Source organism: Narcine bancroftii, chromosome 1 (genome assembly GCF_036971445.1).
Source record: "Narcine bancroftii isolate sNarBan1 chromosome 1, sNarBan1.hap1, whole genome shotgun sequence".
Lineage (NCBI taxonomy): Eukaryota > Metazoa > Chordata > Chondrichthyes > Torpediniformes > Narcinidae > Narcine > Narcine bancroftii.
In genome coordinates this window covers 205,052,689-205,067,995 of record NC_091469.1, presented here as the reverse complement: position 1 = coordinate 205,067,995, position 15,307 = coordinate 205,052,689, and the positions used below count along the sequence as shown (strand labels likewise).

At 41.2% G+C, this 15,307-nt stretch overlaps 1 protein-coding gene and 1 long non-coding RNA gene across 9 annotated transcripts in view; both read left to right on the top strand.

The window, feature by feature from the left end:
• The window catches only part of LOC138738452 (rab GTPase-activating protein 1), a 256,049-nt gene that overhangs the window by 30,081 nt on the left and 210,661 nt on the right, over positions 1-15,307 (top strand). Inside the window, exon 1 of one of the 8 annotated variants that reach the window (XM_069888744.1) lies at positions 5,318-5,407. The exons of the other annotated variants lie outside the window; for them this stretch is intronic. The gene's annotated coding sequence lies outside the window, so the exon portion shown is untranslated. Of the gene's footprint in view, positions 1-5,317; positions 5,408-15,307 lie in introns of those variants that run through there. 8 annotated transcript variants of the gene reach the window in all.
• On the top strand, positions 1,097-5,063 carry LOC138738543 (uncharacterized). Its single transcript, XR_011341589.1, has 2 exons — positions 1,097-1,653; positions 1,748-5,063. It is a non-coding gene; the product is annotated as an uncharacterized lncRNA (long non-coding RNA).

Genomic DNA, 15,307 nt, shown 5'->3' with positions numbered 1-15,307 from the left:
AAAAATCCACAAACATAATGAAGAAAAATCCACAAACATAATGAAGAAAAATCCACAAACATAATGAAGAAAAATCCACAAACATAATGAAGAAAAATCCACAAACATAATGAAGAAAAATCCACAAACATAATGAAGAAAAATCCACAAACATAATGAAGAAAAATCCACAAACATAATGAAGAAAAATCCACAAACATAATGAAGAAAAATCCACAAACATAATGAAGAAAAATCCACAAACATAGTCTGACAGGTCAGAAACATTCTTCAGGAGTTAGGTGTGGATGAGTCGATGACTACTCTGCAAAAGACATCATGAACAGAAATACAGAGGCTATACTGCAAGATGGAAGCCACTAGTTAGCTACAGAAACAGAACGGCCAGATTACTGTTTGCCAAGAAGTATTTAAAAGAGCCTGCAAAATTCTAGAAAAGGTATTGTGGACAGATGAAAGCAAGATTATCATAGTGATGGTAAGAGCAAAGTGTGGAGGTGTAAAGGAATTGCCCAAGATCCACCTCATCTGTCAAACATGGTGGTGGGGGTATTGTTGCCTAGGCATGTATGGCTTGCTCAGGTTCTGTAACGGCTGATGCCAGTAGCAAAATGAATTCTGAGGTGTATGAGCAAATGCCTCCAAACTCATTGGCCAGCGCTTCACCCAACAACAAGACGATCCCAAATATACTGCAAAAGCAACAAGGGAGTTTTACAAAGTTTAAAAACTGGAAAATTCTTGAATGGTCAAGTCAGTCACCTGATCTAAATCCAATTGAGCGTGCCTTCTATATGCTGAAGAGAAAATTTAAGGGGGGCAAGCAGGAGCTGAAGATGGCTGCAGTAGAGGCCTGGCAGAACATCACCAGAGAAGATGCTCAGCATCTATTGATGTCTATGAATCATGTATGTTTTAAACACTGCTCTTTCATTCCAGGACATTTTCTCTATTTTCCCTGGAATGCCTACTGTGTAAAAAGCACTGAGACACAATGGGTGGGGGGGGGGGGGGGGGGGGGGGCGGGGCGGTCATTCTAATCCCATCTTTTATCCACAAAGGGACTTAGTAAAATTCCTGGAATGCTTGCAGTGTAAACTCGATAAGTGATATGATGTTTTGATGACACGTTAAGTGCGTGATGTTTCAGCACGAGATTTGAAACCAACAGTCAGTTTGTTCTCAGCATTCAACAGTCAATTATCAGCATCAAACGACCACAATATCTGCCAACTGGAGTGATTAAGATCCATGAGCTCCTCAACGTCCATGCCGAGAACGAAAAAAACCGCCACATAACGGGCCCGGTGAGGGATGGACCGATATTAGATCAGGTAGCTCAAAAAATGAGAGATGGGGCTTTGCTCAGGGCAAGTCCCACATCATTAGCAAGAAGTACCACCAGTTAAATGGCCACAATGGCAGGAGTGGCAGGGGTATTGGACTGGCCGTATTTTGAACTTTGCTATGCCATCTGGGGCACAAGCCATTTAGCACACCCAGTTGCACTACAGAGCAACACTGAGAATCCATCATCCTCTGAAATTGTTCCAACTGCGTCCCCCTCCTCCAGCACTAGAACTAATGTTGGAATCCCGAGCGGCATGGAAACTGAGCCTATCAATTCAAGACCTGTGCCTCACAAGCATCTAGGTAAAAACCTATTTCTTCTCATGATCAACCAATTTTGTCATGTGTTTTATAAGTGTGTCTGCTCATAAAGACCTTGTGCTCCATTGCTTTTCAGGGTACCAGCCACCTAAGCAGAGATGGAGACCTACCAAGGCACAGGTGATGACCCAGCAAATGACGGAGATGTTGCACTCAATGGTCTGTGATGATGTGGAGAGGAAGCATATTTGGCAGGAGGTGCAGAGGGCCCGTGAGGAGTGGATGAGGAGAGAGGCATAGGAGGCAGAGATGGCAACACATAAGGCGGACAGATGTACCCATTCATAGGAGATGACAAGATTTGGACATGCGTTCAAAGATTTCCAACAGGAAATGCAGAAGCAGGCCTGACTCATGAGGGAGATGATTACGCTAATGCCATGCTCTGCTCAACTGCATCAAGTGCCCGCTGCACTGCAACGAACTCCCATATGACAGTACCACACACATCAACCTCATAGCCAGTACTTATCTCATGCACCACCGCAGGATGACTTCATGCAACACTCAAACAAGGCATATGAGTCTTTTCAATCACCCTCGTCCCGTTCCTTCCTCCAGCTGCTGGAGTGATGTGACTTTTGCAAATGATTATTGATATTTGGTTTTATTGCATAGTTGTAAATAGTTAAATACAGTTGAATTGTTTTTATTTTAAATTACATGCCTTTTGTTCACTTATTCTTTGACAAATGCACTATATACATTTACTAAAAGCTGTAATTTACTAGCTTAATTGGTTACAGAAGGGACATAATTGCCTCATGGGTCGCCTGGTGACTATGTGCTTGTGCACCCTGATAAGAAACCCAATCAGGCTCCTCAGGGAGATCGTGTAGATCAGTTTTCCACTCAAGCAAGAAATGTTTCTTGTTGATGTCACATATTGTGTAGAACACAACAGGCAACAACAACGTCTGAAACAAAAGTGGTACATATATCAAGTTTCTTGAGTAGGCACCTCCAGCGACCTTTGAGACATCTGATAGCATTTTTCACCACCATCCTTGCTGAGCTCAAATGGAAGTTATAGCTACACTGCCGTCGATTGAGTGCATGGTGGTTAATGAATCCATTCATCAACCACTTCCTATGGGGGTCAGCTGGGTCTCCAATTAGGTGCATGTGGATCTCCACTCCATTAACAGTTTTGGATTTCTATAGGCAGAGCAACGTAGATGTATGCTGAGCCTTGTGCAACCTGAGAATGACACATAAATCACTGTACAGTAGGGAATATTAACTTCATGTGGGAAGGAGGTACCATCCCCCTGATCTTCTGCCTTTCTGTAGATGGGGAAGTTGGCTAAAACTTGAGCATCATGGGTGCAACCAGGCCAACCCACATACATATCTATGAATCTGGAACAACAAAAAAGTCTGTTTACATAGACATATGACTCAATCCAATAACTGCTCTTTTTGGGGTTATTGAACCAGACAAAGGGAGTTTTTCTGTACCTGCGCAACAGGTTGTGGCCTTCTCTACATTGTGGCTAGGAGAGCCACCTTATTCAAATGGAAAGACTCTAGTTGAAACGGTGTTTCAATGGTTCTCTCACCGTATGTCCTATTTATGTTTGGAAAAAATTGGATATCATGTATGTGATTCATCGGTGAAATTTGAAGATGCATGGTGACCTTTTGTCTTATTTTCATTTGATGTAAATGTTTTTAATGTGATTAGATGTACGCACTCTTCCAGATGAGATATCGTCTTACCTTTGTCTTTATTCACAGAGTATCGATTTTTTTTGACTTTTCTGTCTTCACTCCGTGCAGTGGAGGGGGGACCAAGTTTATACTGTCTGAAGTTTTACCTTGATACACACACACACACACACACACACACACACACACACACACACACTGTATTTTCAGTTTTTTTCCCATTTCTTCATTGTTTATTTATTAAAAAAAAAGATTTAAAAAAAAAAATTGATAAAGAGCAATAATTGTAACTCCAGGCATGATCCTTACCAGTAGTTGTGGTCTACAACAGCCTGAAAAAATGGAGTGGGAGCCTTTCCAATTGTAATAGGCTAGTGGGTCCTCATGGGGCCATCAATGCCACCAGCACACATTCGATGCCCCCATTCTGCAAATCCATCCATTGTCTCCTGGAGTCATACACCACTCAGCAGGTCAACAAAACATTTAAATAGGGCTCTCTTTGATGCTCCAGTAACTTGGTGTACCAACACGCACACGCCAACACCAAAAATACAACTTGTGGATTGATATTCATATGGGGTAGCGTACCACCACAAAGCAATGACGAGTCCTAGCCAAGGTTTCAGTGGCTGTCGCCATTTTGTTGTCCTGCGCCTCAGGTGTAGCTCAATGAGTTCCAATACAAAGTCAAAAGTGTCCATAGACATATGGAAATTACCCCTCCATTCTTCTTCATCAAAATTGTTTAGGACATTAGACCAGAACACAGGCCCGTGTCTTCTCTATCTCCTCCACATTTTTTCTATCCAACAGCAGCGTTAATTTACTCACAAGAAGGGAAACATCTTCACTGTCTAAGGTCCACATGCATTTCTGCCTCAAACTGCTCCCTGTTTCTCATCAAATTCTCCAGTGTATTTCTGCTCGCATGGATTCTGCATCCAACTGCACATCATGAAGTATTGTATGATGTGCAGGAAATTAGCCTGCTGTTGAAGAGTGCTATACATGTTCAAGTCTAGAGCCATAAGCACACCAAGATCAACTGCCATTTTGTTTTGTTTTGAAGGATATGTCCAACGTGTATGTTGTACATCACAGTAGATATCGACCCAGTGGAGTTACAGTTCCATCTCTTTTGCTCCCGTAATGCTGGCTTGCTATATAAAATGCCACACTGACCCAGAAAATTGCAGAATTTGCTTGTTTCAATGTGAACGACTGAAGCCGGCATATTGGAAAGTCTTCATTATGGAAATATTGCAGTCTTTCTATGTTTTAAAAAAAAATACGCAATAGACTCCAAGAAGCCATTGCATGCAAGTGATATGCAACAAAGTACTAAACATGACTACTTTAATATATGCCATTGCCATGTGTCATATTATTTAAATTTAGACAAAAGTCACAGTAACAGGCCCTTTCAGCCCACGAGTCCGTGCCACCCATTTAGGCTGCACCTCGAATGGAGGGAGAAAAGCAGAGCCCCCAGGGAAAACTCAAATGGGGAGAATGTACAAACTCCTTTCAGACAGCGCGGGATTCGAACATGATTGTTGGCGCTGTAAGGGCATTGCGCTAACCACTACACCAACTGTGCCATTCTGAAATTGTGCCCTGAAATGAGAAGATTATGTATAAAAAGGCTGTAATTTCTACACGGTCAAACCAACATGTATGCAAATAACTTTGAATAAAATCTGGAATGTGCACTTTAATCACATGTGAATTGTTTGATTACAAATTTAAAACTGGAGAACAGGGACAAGTAAAGGGGAAAAAAAGTATTTGTCACAAAATTATGGAGGGCATTGTAAATGAACACAAATCCCTTCACACCTGCCCTCCCACTCCCTCAGCCAATCCTACTTTTTAGAATCTGGAACTTGTTTAAAAGTTTTTATTCAATTCTACTGGATGTACAGGAAAGCTGTGGACATTCTAAACTGGAACTTTGCATTCAGTAGTAGATGATTTTTATTTAAAAATAAATTATCAATCTCACCCTAATGGAGTAACTGAATTTTTTTTTTTCTTCTCCTGTTTTTGACTGCTAGATAGGGTAAATTGATTTGAGCCACTAGATTTAAATAAGAATGATTAGATATCAAATTGTGAAAGACTTGTATAACTTTTTCCTCAAATATTTTGTTTCGTATTGAGATTTTGTCTCTGAATACAATAGGTGCATAATTGGTAATTGGAAGATTTCTATGTTTGAGTGATTATATTAGTAAAACATTATTATGATATTCAACCCTCTAGTTACTGTCATTGTGGGCAATATTGTGTGCTTAGAACTTAGAGGTGCAGCTTTACAAGCCTATCTCCCTCTCATTTATTTTTTAAAGTAGTTTTTGAATATTGGATCAATAACCATGCTTCATTGATTGCAGTTCGGTCAATATGTAGCTCCTTGGATTGTACTGAAAAGGATTTAATGGCACCATAAAATTGAAATTCATTCTGTTTTCCAGTTTTGGGATTTCAAAATACTGAAGAGTGCTAATTGTAAAATAATGGTGCTCTTTCTTTATTAGTGTTTTATAACAAATTGGTTTGCATGTGACAACTTTGAAATGAAACCCATTATTAAGCAAAAAGACTTAATGAGAGTTGCTAAAACCAGCACCCTTTCATTTGTTATTGGTGTTTCCGGTACAAATAATGAATATTTAAAAACCTGATTCATTTTAAATACTTACCAAAGGATTAACAGAAAGCCGACATGGGTTATATTTCATTTTCAAAGGAAGGTGCACACCAGAAAGTATTGTTTTCAAAAAGTGACATTCCACAGCATTTTTGTATGTTGTCAAAAGCTGTGAATTTATCTCCTCAAAATTAATTGTAAAAATATACCAGTTTGCCAAGAATGCAAAAAAGCACGCTTCTGAGTTGGATAATGTCATACGATCACCTATGAGCAGAATTCGTTCACTACCACACTTCTTCAATTCTTCGTTAATATTGCAATCTGTTTCAGCGTGCAAGGCTACATTTCTTGGTTGCGGAAACTTCCAATTAGGACTGAATAAGATTCTAGCAGTGAAAACCTTGTAATGCTGGAAGAACTCAGCAAACCTCGCAGCATCCATTGGAGTTAAAGCTATATAACCAATGTTTTGGGCTTGAGCCCTGCTTCAGGGTATAAGCAAAAAACTGGCATTCGGCTAAATAAAAAGGCTATGGGTGAAGGGAAGAAAGGACTGGGGAGGATCACAGTTCTGCATAGAAAAAGTGAAAATTGGACAAGACAAGGATAGGAGGGCAGAAGAGACAAGGTGAGTATTGATTGGGGGAGGGCTGGCTCTCGGAATGTAGAGCTGGAGGGAAGGAGAAATGGGAAAAGGGGAGGGGACCAACAGAAGCCGGAGTTGATGTCATGTGATTGAAGTGCGCAAACACAGAATATGATTCAAGATTCAATTTATTGTCATGTAATAAAGGAAATGCAATATTACACAGTATTTGTTTTTGCCTATCGTAAGCAGACGCATTTGCTATTGGCAGAAATTGCCTGAATGGCTCTTACAGTCAGAGAAAGGGAAGCAAAAGAGAGTCCCCTCAGTCATAATGTCCATGGATTTGCCTCCAACAGAGCCCAGTCCAAAACATAGCAGCCCGAGCTCCAGATCTGAACCTCTGACACGATTAGAAACCCTTCAGCGCCCTCGGCGCCCTCTCATATCCTAGTTCCATTACCCGGTACCCATTACCAGGAATCAAATGCCAGTCGGCCTTTAAAGTGGCAAGTGTGAAAGCAAAATCAGCTCAAATCTGGCGTCAGATGATGTCATCTCATGCTGAGGATTGACTGCCTCTACCCCTAGTCCAATCCCTGGCATCTGCAGACGTTAGTGTTGCAATCAGGCAAGTGTGAGCCATTCTCCAGCAGTCCACAACCCGAAGTTGCAAGCAGCCCACAGCCTGCATGGGTTCCTCGACCTTGAGTCACCAACTGCCCACCCCGCCTGTGCTTTTCTTCAATTGCAGAACCTTCACTGGCCTGCCGCCATGTCACCATTCCATGTGTTCTCTTCTGCTTCTCCTTCTCAAAGGGGGTTCGTTCTCCATGTTTTCTGGTGTCCTGCATCATTTATTTGCTTCTCCAGATTCTGCAACCTATTTTAGTTGCTGCTGATCATGGGTGCTGCCATCTTGGGCGCAGTCCCCATGGTAGCAGAATTTTAAATCCATTTACAGATCTGTATGGAGCAGATGGCAGTAGTTGTTACTCCACTCCCTTCTCTCTGTGGATCATCATGAGCAGTAGCGCTGCTCTGGTAGTACTGTCATCTTTGATCATTATTCCTCCAATTGGCACATCATCTGGCAATGCATGAGACCATGGACAGGAATATTTGCATGGGAATAGGGCAGGGAATTGACATAGGTTGTCACTGGGAGATCCCTGCTATTGCAACGGACAAAGCGAAGGTGCTGAATGAAGCAATCTCCCAGTCTGCGTCCTGTTTTTCCAATGTAGAGGAATCCACAACGGAAGCACCAGCTGCAGTGATGACCCCTGAAAATTCACAAGTGAAGTGTCGCTTCACTTGGTGGGACTCTTTGGGTGCAGGTATAGCATTTCCTGGTGTCACAGGTAGATGTCAAGGAGGCGAATGGTGGAAAGGGAGGAGTGGACAAAGGAGTCCCTGTGGAAAGCAGAGAGGGTAAGATGTCTAGGTGGATATGTTGGATGAGGTGGCTTATTGGGTGGTAAGTGAGGACAAGGGGGATTGTCTTTGTTGCGTGTTTGGTCAGAGGGGGCCTGGGCAGCTGTGTGGGTAACATACTGCCAAACTGAACCCACCCTCCAACCAGATGCTATTAATTTCTACACCTTCCAGTTTCCATTATCCCCTGCCCCTCCACTTCCTGCCTCTCCACTTCCCACATCCTTATTTCTCCTTTCCTCAAGCTTTATCGCTCTCTTACTTTATCCTTCTGTTTCCTTTCTTCCAGGTCTGTATTCTCCGAGCCATTCCCTCCACTGATCAATTCTCATCTTTTATCCCTCCTCCTATCCATTTCCACATCACTTTTTGTCTGTTGTCCTGTGCTCCTTCCCCTGTCCTTATCTTCCTCCTCCTGCAGCCTTTTTATGCAGGCGCCTGCCTGCTTTTTTGCGCATACCATGAGGAAGGGCTCAGGCCTGAAATGTTGGCGAGATCTTTACTTGGACGGTGCAATACATACTGAGTTCCTCCAGTATTTCTGTGGTTTGATTTGTTTTGGAATGTCTATACAACAGTAAAGTAAATGGTGTAAAATCTTTGCAGCAATAAAAATTGCTGTAGGAAGTCTGGATCATGCAGTATCTGTGGAGGGAAAGAGATATTAGGCCTTTAGGATCAGGATCCTGCATCAGGTCTCTTTCTATTTCCTTTTCTGCAGTTGACAATTAAATGTTAATATTGGACAGTTAACAAGGCAAAGTAACTGAGTACCAAAAACAGCTAGAGTGAGCAGGGTGCTTCTGCTCTCAGTACCGTCCAGTTATCAGATCCTTGGGTTGATGCAGGTGTATAATAATACTTTGAACTGTCACTCCATTAGCATAGCTCTTGGTTAAAATTACAAATAGGATACGTTAATAGGATAAGTCAGGTCACAAGAAGAGTACTTGCATGCTCTTTTCGTGACCTCACTTTACCAGCAGTTTCCTTTTGAATTTGCTGAGCAAGCCATGTAGCTGTATTACATTGCAGCAGCGTTATGATGCTACTTGCACTGCTTTTCAACCCTCCAGAGTAACAGGCAGCAGGCCTTGCCAGTTATGCCGACATAACCATGAATTCAACAGGTGTCTTATTTACAACACTGTTCCATTTATTCTGTTTATAGATACGACAGAAGTTAGAGTAATTCTACATCTGATTGACCTCCGTGAAGGCTGTGTCTTGTTTGATAGGTACCTAGAAACCAGCAAACCTTAGTACTTCAAGATTCAAGATTCCTTTATTGTCATGTAATAGTACTGAACATATAATACAACACTAAATTGCCTTCTGCCTGCCGTAAGTAGACAAAGAGTCATTATTAGTGTTGCCTGGCTCCCTTCCAGTTGGAGAAAAAGAGAAGCAAAAGAGAATACCTTTAGAGTCAGAGTGTCTGTGCATTCGCCTCCAGTGCTCCAGCAGCCTTTACAGCTACACAGGCTCCTGTTTGATCCAAAGGCAATCTGAGCTTCAGATCCAAACCTCCCGATATGATCAGGAAGCCCTCAGCACCCGAGGTCCTTTGGGAGCCCTTTCCAAGAGTTTGTTGGGGAGAAAAACGATTAAAGAAAGATAAACTGTGATAAGAGTAGGTAGACAGAACTTTGCATGATGGTCCTTGCAGTTTGCTACCATGCTGGAATAAAAAACGTTAGCCTTCATTGCAAGAAGTTTAGTGTTTCAGAATGTGAAGGTGTGCTTCAATCCTACTTGGCTTGGGTGACGATATATGTTGGTCTCTATTTCTCAGGAAGTAGAATCCTATGCCTCACTTGCTTTCTAGAATCAGTATGCCTTATGAGATTGAGTAAAATTGGCTTATGCTCTGAACTGAGAACAATGAAAAATGATTTTATTAGAAACAGAAAAATCTGAAAAAGGTGTCGACACGGATTTGATGCTGTCATATTGATTCCATAGAATGAGGAATCTTAACCCAAGAGCATTCCTGGGATTAGTCCGTTTTAAGACTTGAGGCATTTTCTCATTTGGATGTTCTTCAACTGAATTTGTTCGAGTGTGAGATCGATAGATTTTTGGGCACCGTGGGAATCAGGAAATGCATGGATTGGATAGAAAAATGGCATAGAATCAGCCATAACCTTGTTGCATGCAGAGCAAATCAAGGGGTTCGTGGCCTCCAGCCCCTTACACACTTGCAAGTGATCCCAGGAATCAAATGCCAGTCGGCCTTTAAAGTGGCAAGTGTGAAAGCAAAATCAGCTCAAATCTGGCGTCAGATGATGTCATCTCATGCTGAGGATTGACTGCCTCTACCCCTAGTCCAATCCCCGGCATCTGCAGTCGTTAGTGTTGCAATCAGGCAAGTGTGAAACGGGTAATTGCATTGTGGGATTGAAATGAGCCAAGTTTTTGCATGAGTGCAGGAAGAAAAGATTAAAATTAAGGTATAAACTTTATCATGGGAAAGTCACAGTGGAAGAGAGAGAGGAAATAAATAGCAATAGCGGACAATTTTTAAACAGGGTGGGAAAATTGCTTGCGCCGCAGCACACAATTTATAAAGACTGTGGGGAGAAAAGCAATGGCAGACCTGACTTCTCAGAATGTCATTCAGCAGAGATACCCCTCTATGAATGCTCCATGTATGCAGCTGGCCATACAGCCCTTTCTTTGCCACATGGAATTCTGGGAGGGCAGATTTGCTATCGCTTTTACCCCACGGTATTTAAAAATTGTATGAGATAGCATTACCACATTCCCATGCTATTTAAATTGTGCGCTATAATGCTACAAACATTCCCACACCATTTAAATTGTGCGCTATAGCACTACCAACTTTCCCACCCTGTTTAAAAATTGTCTGCTATTACTATTTATTCCTCGCAATTTCCCATGGTCCCTGATAAAGGTTTATATAGGTTGGCACAACAACAAAAGGAGCTGAAGGGCTCATACTGTGCTGTACATAAAGCTTAATTATGTTATAATTATGCATGATTAATTTTGTTCATATATAAGCTCATAATACTTTGATCAGGATTTGGGGCAGGTCCACCATTGCTCGATAAGTCATGACCCCACTAATAGAAGGTAGAACAGTCCTAACCCTGGGGATGGCTCCTTGCAAGTGTGAAAATGTTCAGTGTCCAAAGAGTGGTCAAGTGTGAAAAGCCAAACCTAATTCCTATCCCAGGACACTGAACAGCCAATTTAGTGGGATGCAAGTGGAAAGGGACTTACTTCTCACATTCTGGTATTCTTGAATAAGTCTTTGTCAGCTTGAACTTGAATTTTTAAATTAAGTTCCTTTCATACTTGCAAAGGTTTATCCCCGGTGTTTGGTCTCTTTTATCTTTATTAGGCAATTGCCTGTTTCACACTTGCCTGATCTCAACGCTGGTGTCTGCAGACACCAGAGATTGTACTAGGGGTCGAGGCCAGCAATCCTTGGCATGAGGGCCGATTGGCATTCGATTCCTGTGATTACTGGCAAGTGTGAAAAGGGCTTTAGTTTGCTCAGCCAAGCTGATATCTTAACTGGGTTGCTGCTCTAGGACGTATCGATCAAGAATTAAAAAAAAAATGTGGTAATGGATATTTCTGCAAAAGCCACCACTGATCAACCATTAGGTAGTAGATTGGGAGTTTGAAAATTCAAGCATAGAAGTTATGAATAATGCCATTATTAATGTAGTTTGAGTCTGCAGCTATTCCTGTTGAGGATATGCACAAAGAATTTGGTGTTTTCCAACCTTTTCCTGAATATAAGAATGTGATTTCATAATTGAGTATAAAAATATTATATCGTGTTATATGGCGAGCTCTCCACTGGCCACCGTGACAGAGGTGCACCAAAGAAAAGGTACAAGGACTGCCTAAAGAAATCTCTTGGTGCCTGCCACATTGACCACCGCCAGTGGGCTGATAACGCCTCAAACCGTGCATCTTGGCGCCTCACAGTTTGGCGGGCAGCAACCTCCTTTGAAGAAGACCGCAGAGCCCACCTCACTGACAAAAGGCAAAGGAGGAAAAACCCAACACCCAACCCCAGCCAACCAATTTTCCCCTGCAGCCGCTGCAACCGTGTCTGCCTGTCCCGCATCGGACTTGTCAGCCACAAACGAACCTGCAGCTGACGTGGACTTTTACCCCCTCCATAAATCTTCGTCCGCGAAGCCAAGCCAAAGATAAGATAAAAATATTGGTACAAGCCTCACTGTGCAGAACTTTTGTTGAGTGGTTCTGATTGAAATGGGATCGCTGATGAGAGTGATTAAAGCAAATGTGAATTTCCTGACAGTTTCTCCCATCTATCATTCTGGCTACAGTCTGTTAAATTTCTCAGCAATATTCAGTGAACCCTTTGTACGGCATCATTGCAAAGTTAGACCAGGCACTGATACATTTATTTTTTATTCAGGGCAACGGTTTGGGGCGTGATAGCTTTTGGGTAATTTGCAGTCATTTGACTTGAAATTTAATTTGCCTGGATTTTAATATTTGTTTTATCTTTTTATTTTTAATGTTTCAATGTCAAGAGATTTTCACAGATGTTGTCTTTCACTGGTAAGCCTAAAGCTAGGGCTTAATTGGCTGTCAATATACTTCTGGAAGCCCTGTCACTGATCAGCTCAGACCATGCACTGGTGCAGGGTTGGGGGGGGGGGGGTGGTTGTAGAGGGTTGTCACACTGCTGCTGCAGGTGAGTGTAGGGTAGCTAAAGTGTTATTCACCATTTTTCATAAGCAAATGCTTCAGATGTTCTTGAAATATGCAAGGAGGAGGATTAGAAAATTGATGCATGATTTGTAGAATTTAGCAATTTATTGCTGTATAATGGTAAAAAATTTCCAACATCAAAACACTTTTCCATGAATGCATTCAGAAACAAGGCCAATATTATACTCTTTCTCAAGATCATCTTAGCATTTTGCAAGATATAGCTCGTGATAATGCCCAGTCAAAAATGAGAGAGAAGAAAATCCATGATTTGAGACCTAGCTTTTAAGGGGTGTTTTAAAGAGGAGTGGTATGTGAAGTAAGATGTGCTGAAAAGTTGCTGTTGTCTTCAGGAGGGTGAGGGCCAAGAATTTGGACTCTGCTTAGCTGTGTGTGAGGGCTGGGGAGGTAACTTGGTAACGATTGAGCATATAAAGTCATAATAAGGCAAAAAGCTGGAGTGAATCATTCAATCACAATGGGTGAAATAGAAAAGAATAATTCATTCTTTTTTATAGGATTGCAAAATATATTAGATGTTATAGAAAATAACAGGAATAGCAGGAATATAAAATGGTAGCAGTTACGAACTACATCAGCAACATTGGGAATTCACCAAGACAATGCCATCTTCAAATCAATGTTTTTTTTAATTAACTATTAATAACAGAACACTTCTTACTTAACCCCACTATACACAAATGTGTGTGTGTGTGTGTGTGTGTGTGTGTGTGTGTGTGTGTGTGGAAAAACCAAAACATTTACAGTTCAGATACAATTCTGAAGAGATGATTTTTAAGTTCAGTTAGTTTTGTTTTGAAAGTCAAATTCTTTAAATTGTTGCTCACAGCAATAATGGAGTAGGTGAGAAACATCAGACTTCTCAAAACTCACGGATTTCTTGTGGAGTAGTTTTCAGAGAATTGTTTCTTCATACAAATTATTTCCCCCCCCCCCCCCCCCCCCCCCCGCCATCCCAGCATGGAGTTTTCAGTACTTATTTTTCTTCCACAATGATTTCACAAACTCGGGCAAGGGTTACACAAAGTGCCTTGTAGAAATGGACACAGTAGAACTGCCCTCTTTTGCAAAGAGACAGTGATGTGTCTCTTCTTCATTGCTACTGGTTTTGTGTATCTCTCATGATGAGGAGAATACAATATAGAACAGCACTTTTCTCTTGAGGATACTGTTTTTCAATTCTGTGTGACTTACAGGATTGTAAAGCACCTTCATCAATCCTGTATTCTTTATAATATGGCAAGGCATCTTCTGGCTTCAGTTTGAAATTAGTTCCTTAATATTCAGAAATGTTCTGTCTTTAGCACATGACATCATTCCTGCCTTGTGAAGTAACTTTGCAATAAACTTCAAATCTATATGCTAAAAGCTTACGACTTTGCCTCTTCCAACAGTTTTACAAGCCAATGCCTCTGAGCTGTCTGCTGCCCATCCAGCAAATGGTTTCATTGTATACATAGCTGCCACCTGAGTTTCCATTCTAACATAGGTAAACAAGTAGAGTCTTTTGTATAATTAGATGTCCTCCTTGAGCAACCCTATTGTCCTAGATATTTCAATGAACGAACACTTTTATTGGGGTTGCTTACTAGACCGTGTCTCCAAAAATGTCCTCTCTGTGAGTCTAATTATGTTTGTTTCTGTGTCCAAACCCATAAAATAACTTAACTAAAATATATATATTTTATAACTAAAGATTAATAATAACTCAATTCTGACACAGTACCAGAACAATTGTATGTTGTAGGAAATTGCACCACCTCTTTTGATATCTTTAATAACCAATTTTAAATTGGTTTATTGTGTGTTTGAGACTCCATCCAAGGCAGTGATCCAAGACTATTTCATCTTAGTGTGACTGGAGTAGAAATTGTAACAGACATTTTTACCTCATTTGGATTGTGCCTCTATTTTCACACTTCAAAGGCTTTCTGCATCATGCATCATTTAACCCTGTCTATGTACCAATACCTCTTACTTTGTGTTTCACTTGAATGTCCTGTGGCTTAGTGAGTTTAATGGTTGGAAAAAGTGGGCTGAATTTTGAGATTGCACTTTCAAAAGGCCATATACCACTATTCTAAACATTATTTGATCTCCTGGGAGGTGGTGCTGCTAAATGGGTTTGACAATTTTTTTGTCTGAGAGTTAAAAGGAAGAAATCTTTATTCAATTTAATGACCTTGTATATAATTGTCTTTTTGACCACAATGGTCACTTCAACGCAGTTCAGATTATTATCTTGGGTTGTGCCTCCCCACTGGTTATGGGGTGAAGTGCTTGGATCACTCCCTATCCTATATTTTAGTATCTTCAATGTGAAGAATCACAGAACACGAACTTGTGGCATAAGTTTGCATAAGGCAGATATTTATTTCCAATGCCTGTGCTGTTTGAGCATTAAATATTGGGGGTCCTTTTTCATTCAGCTGGGCAAAGTAAATAGGCAGACCTCGTGCAGAATAATTGTCTTGGCTCTGACCCTACCATTGTAAAACTGGTATTGCGTATGTGGAGTTAAAGGATCAGAATTG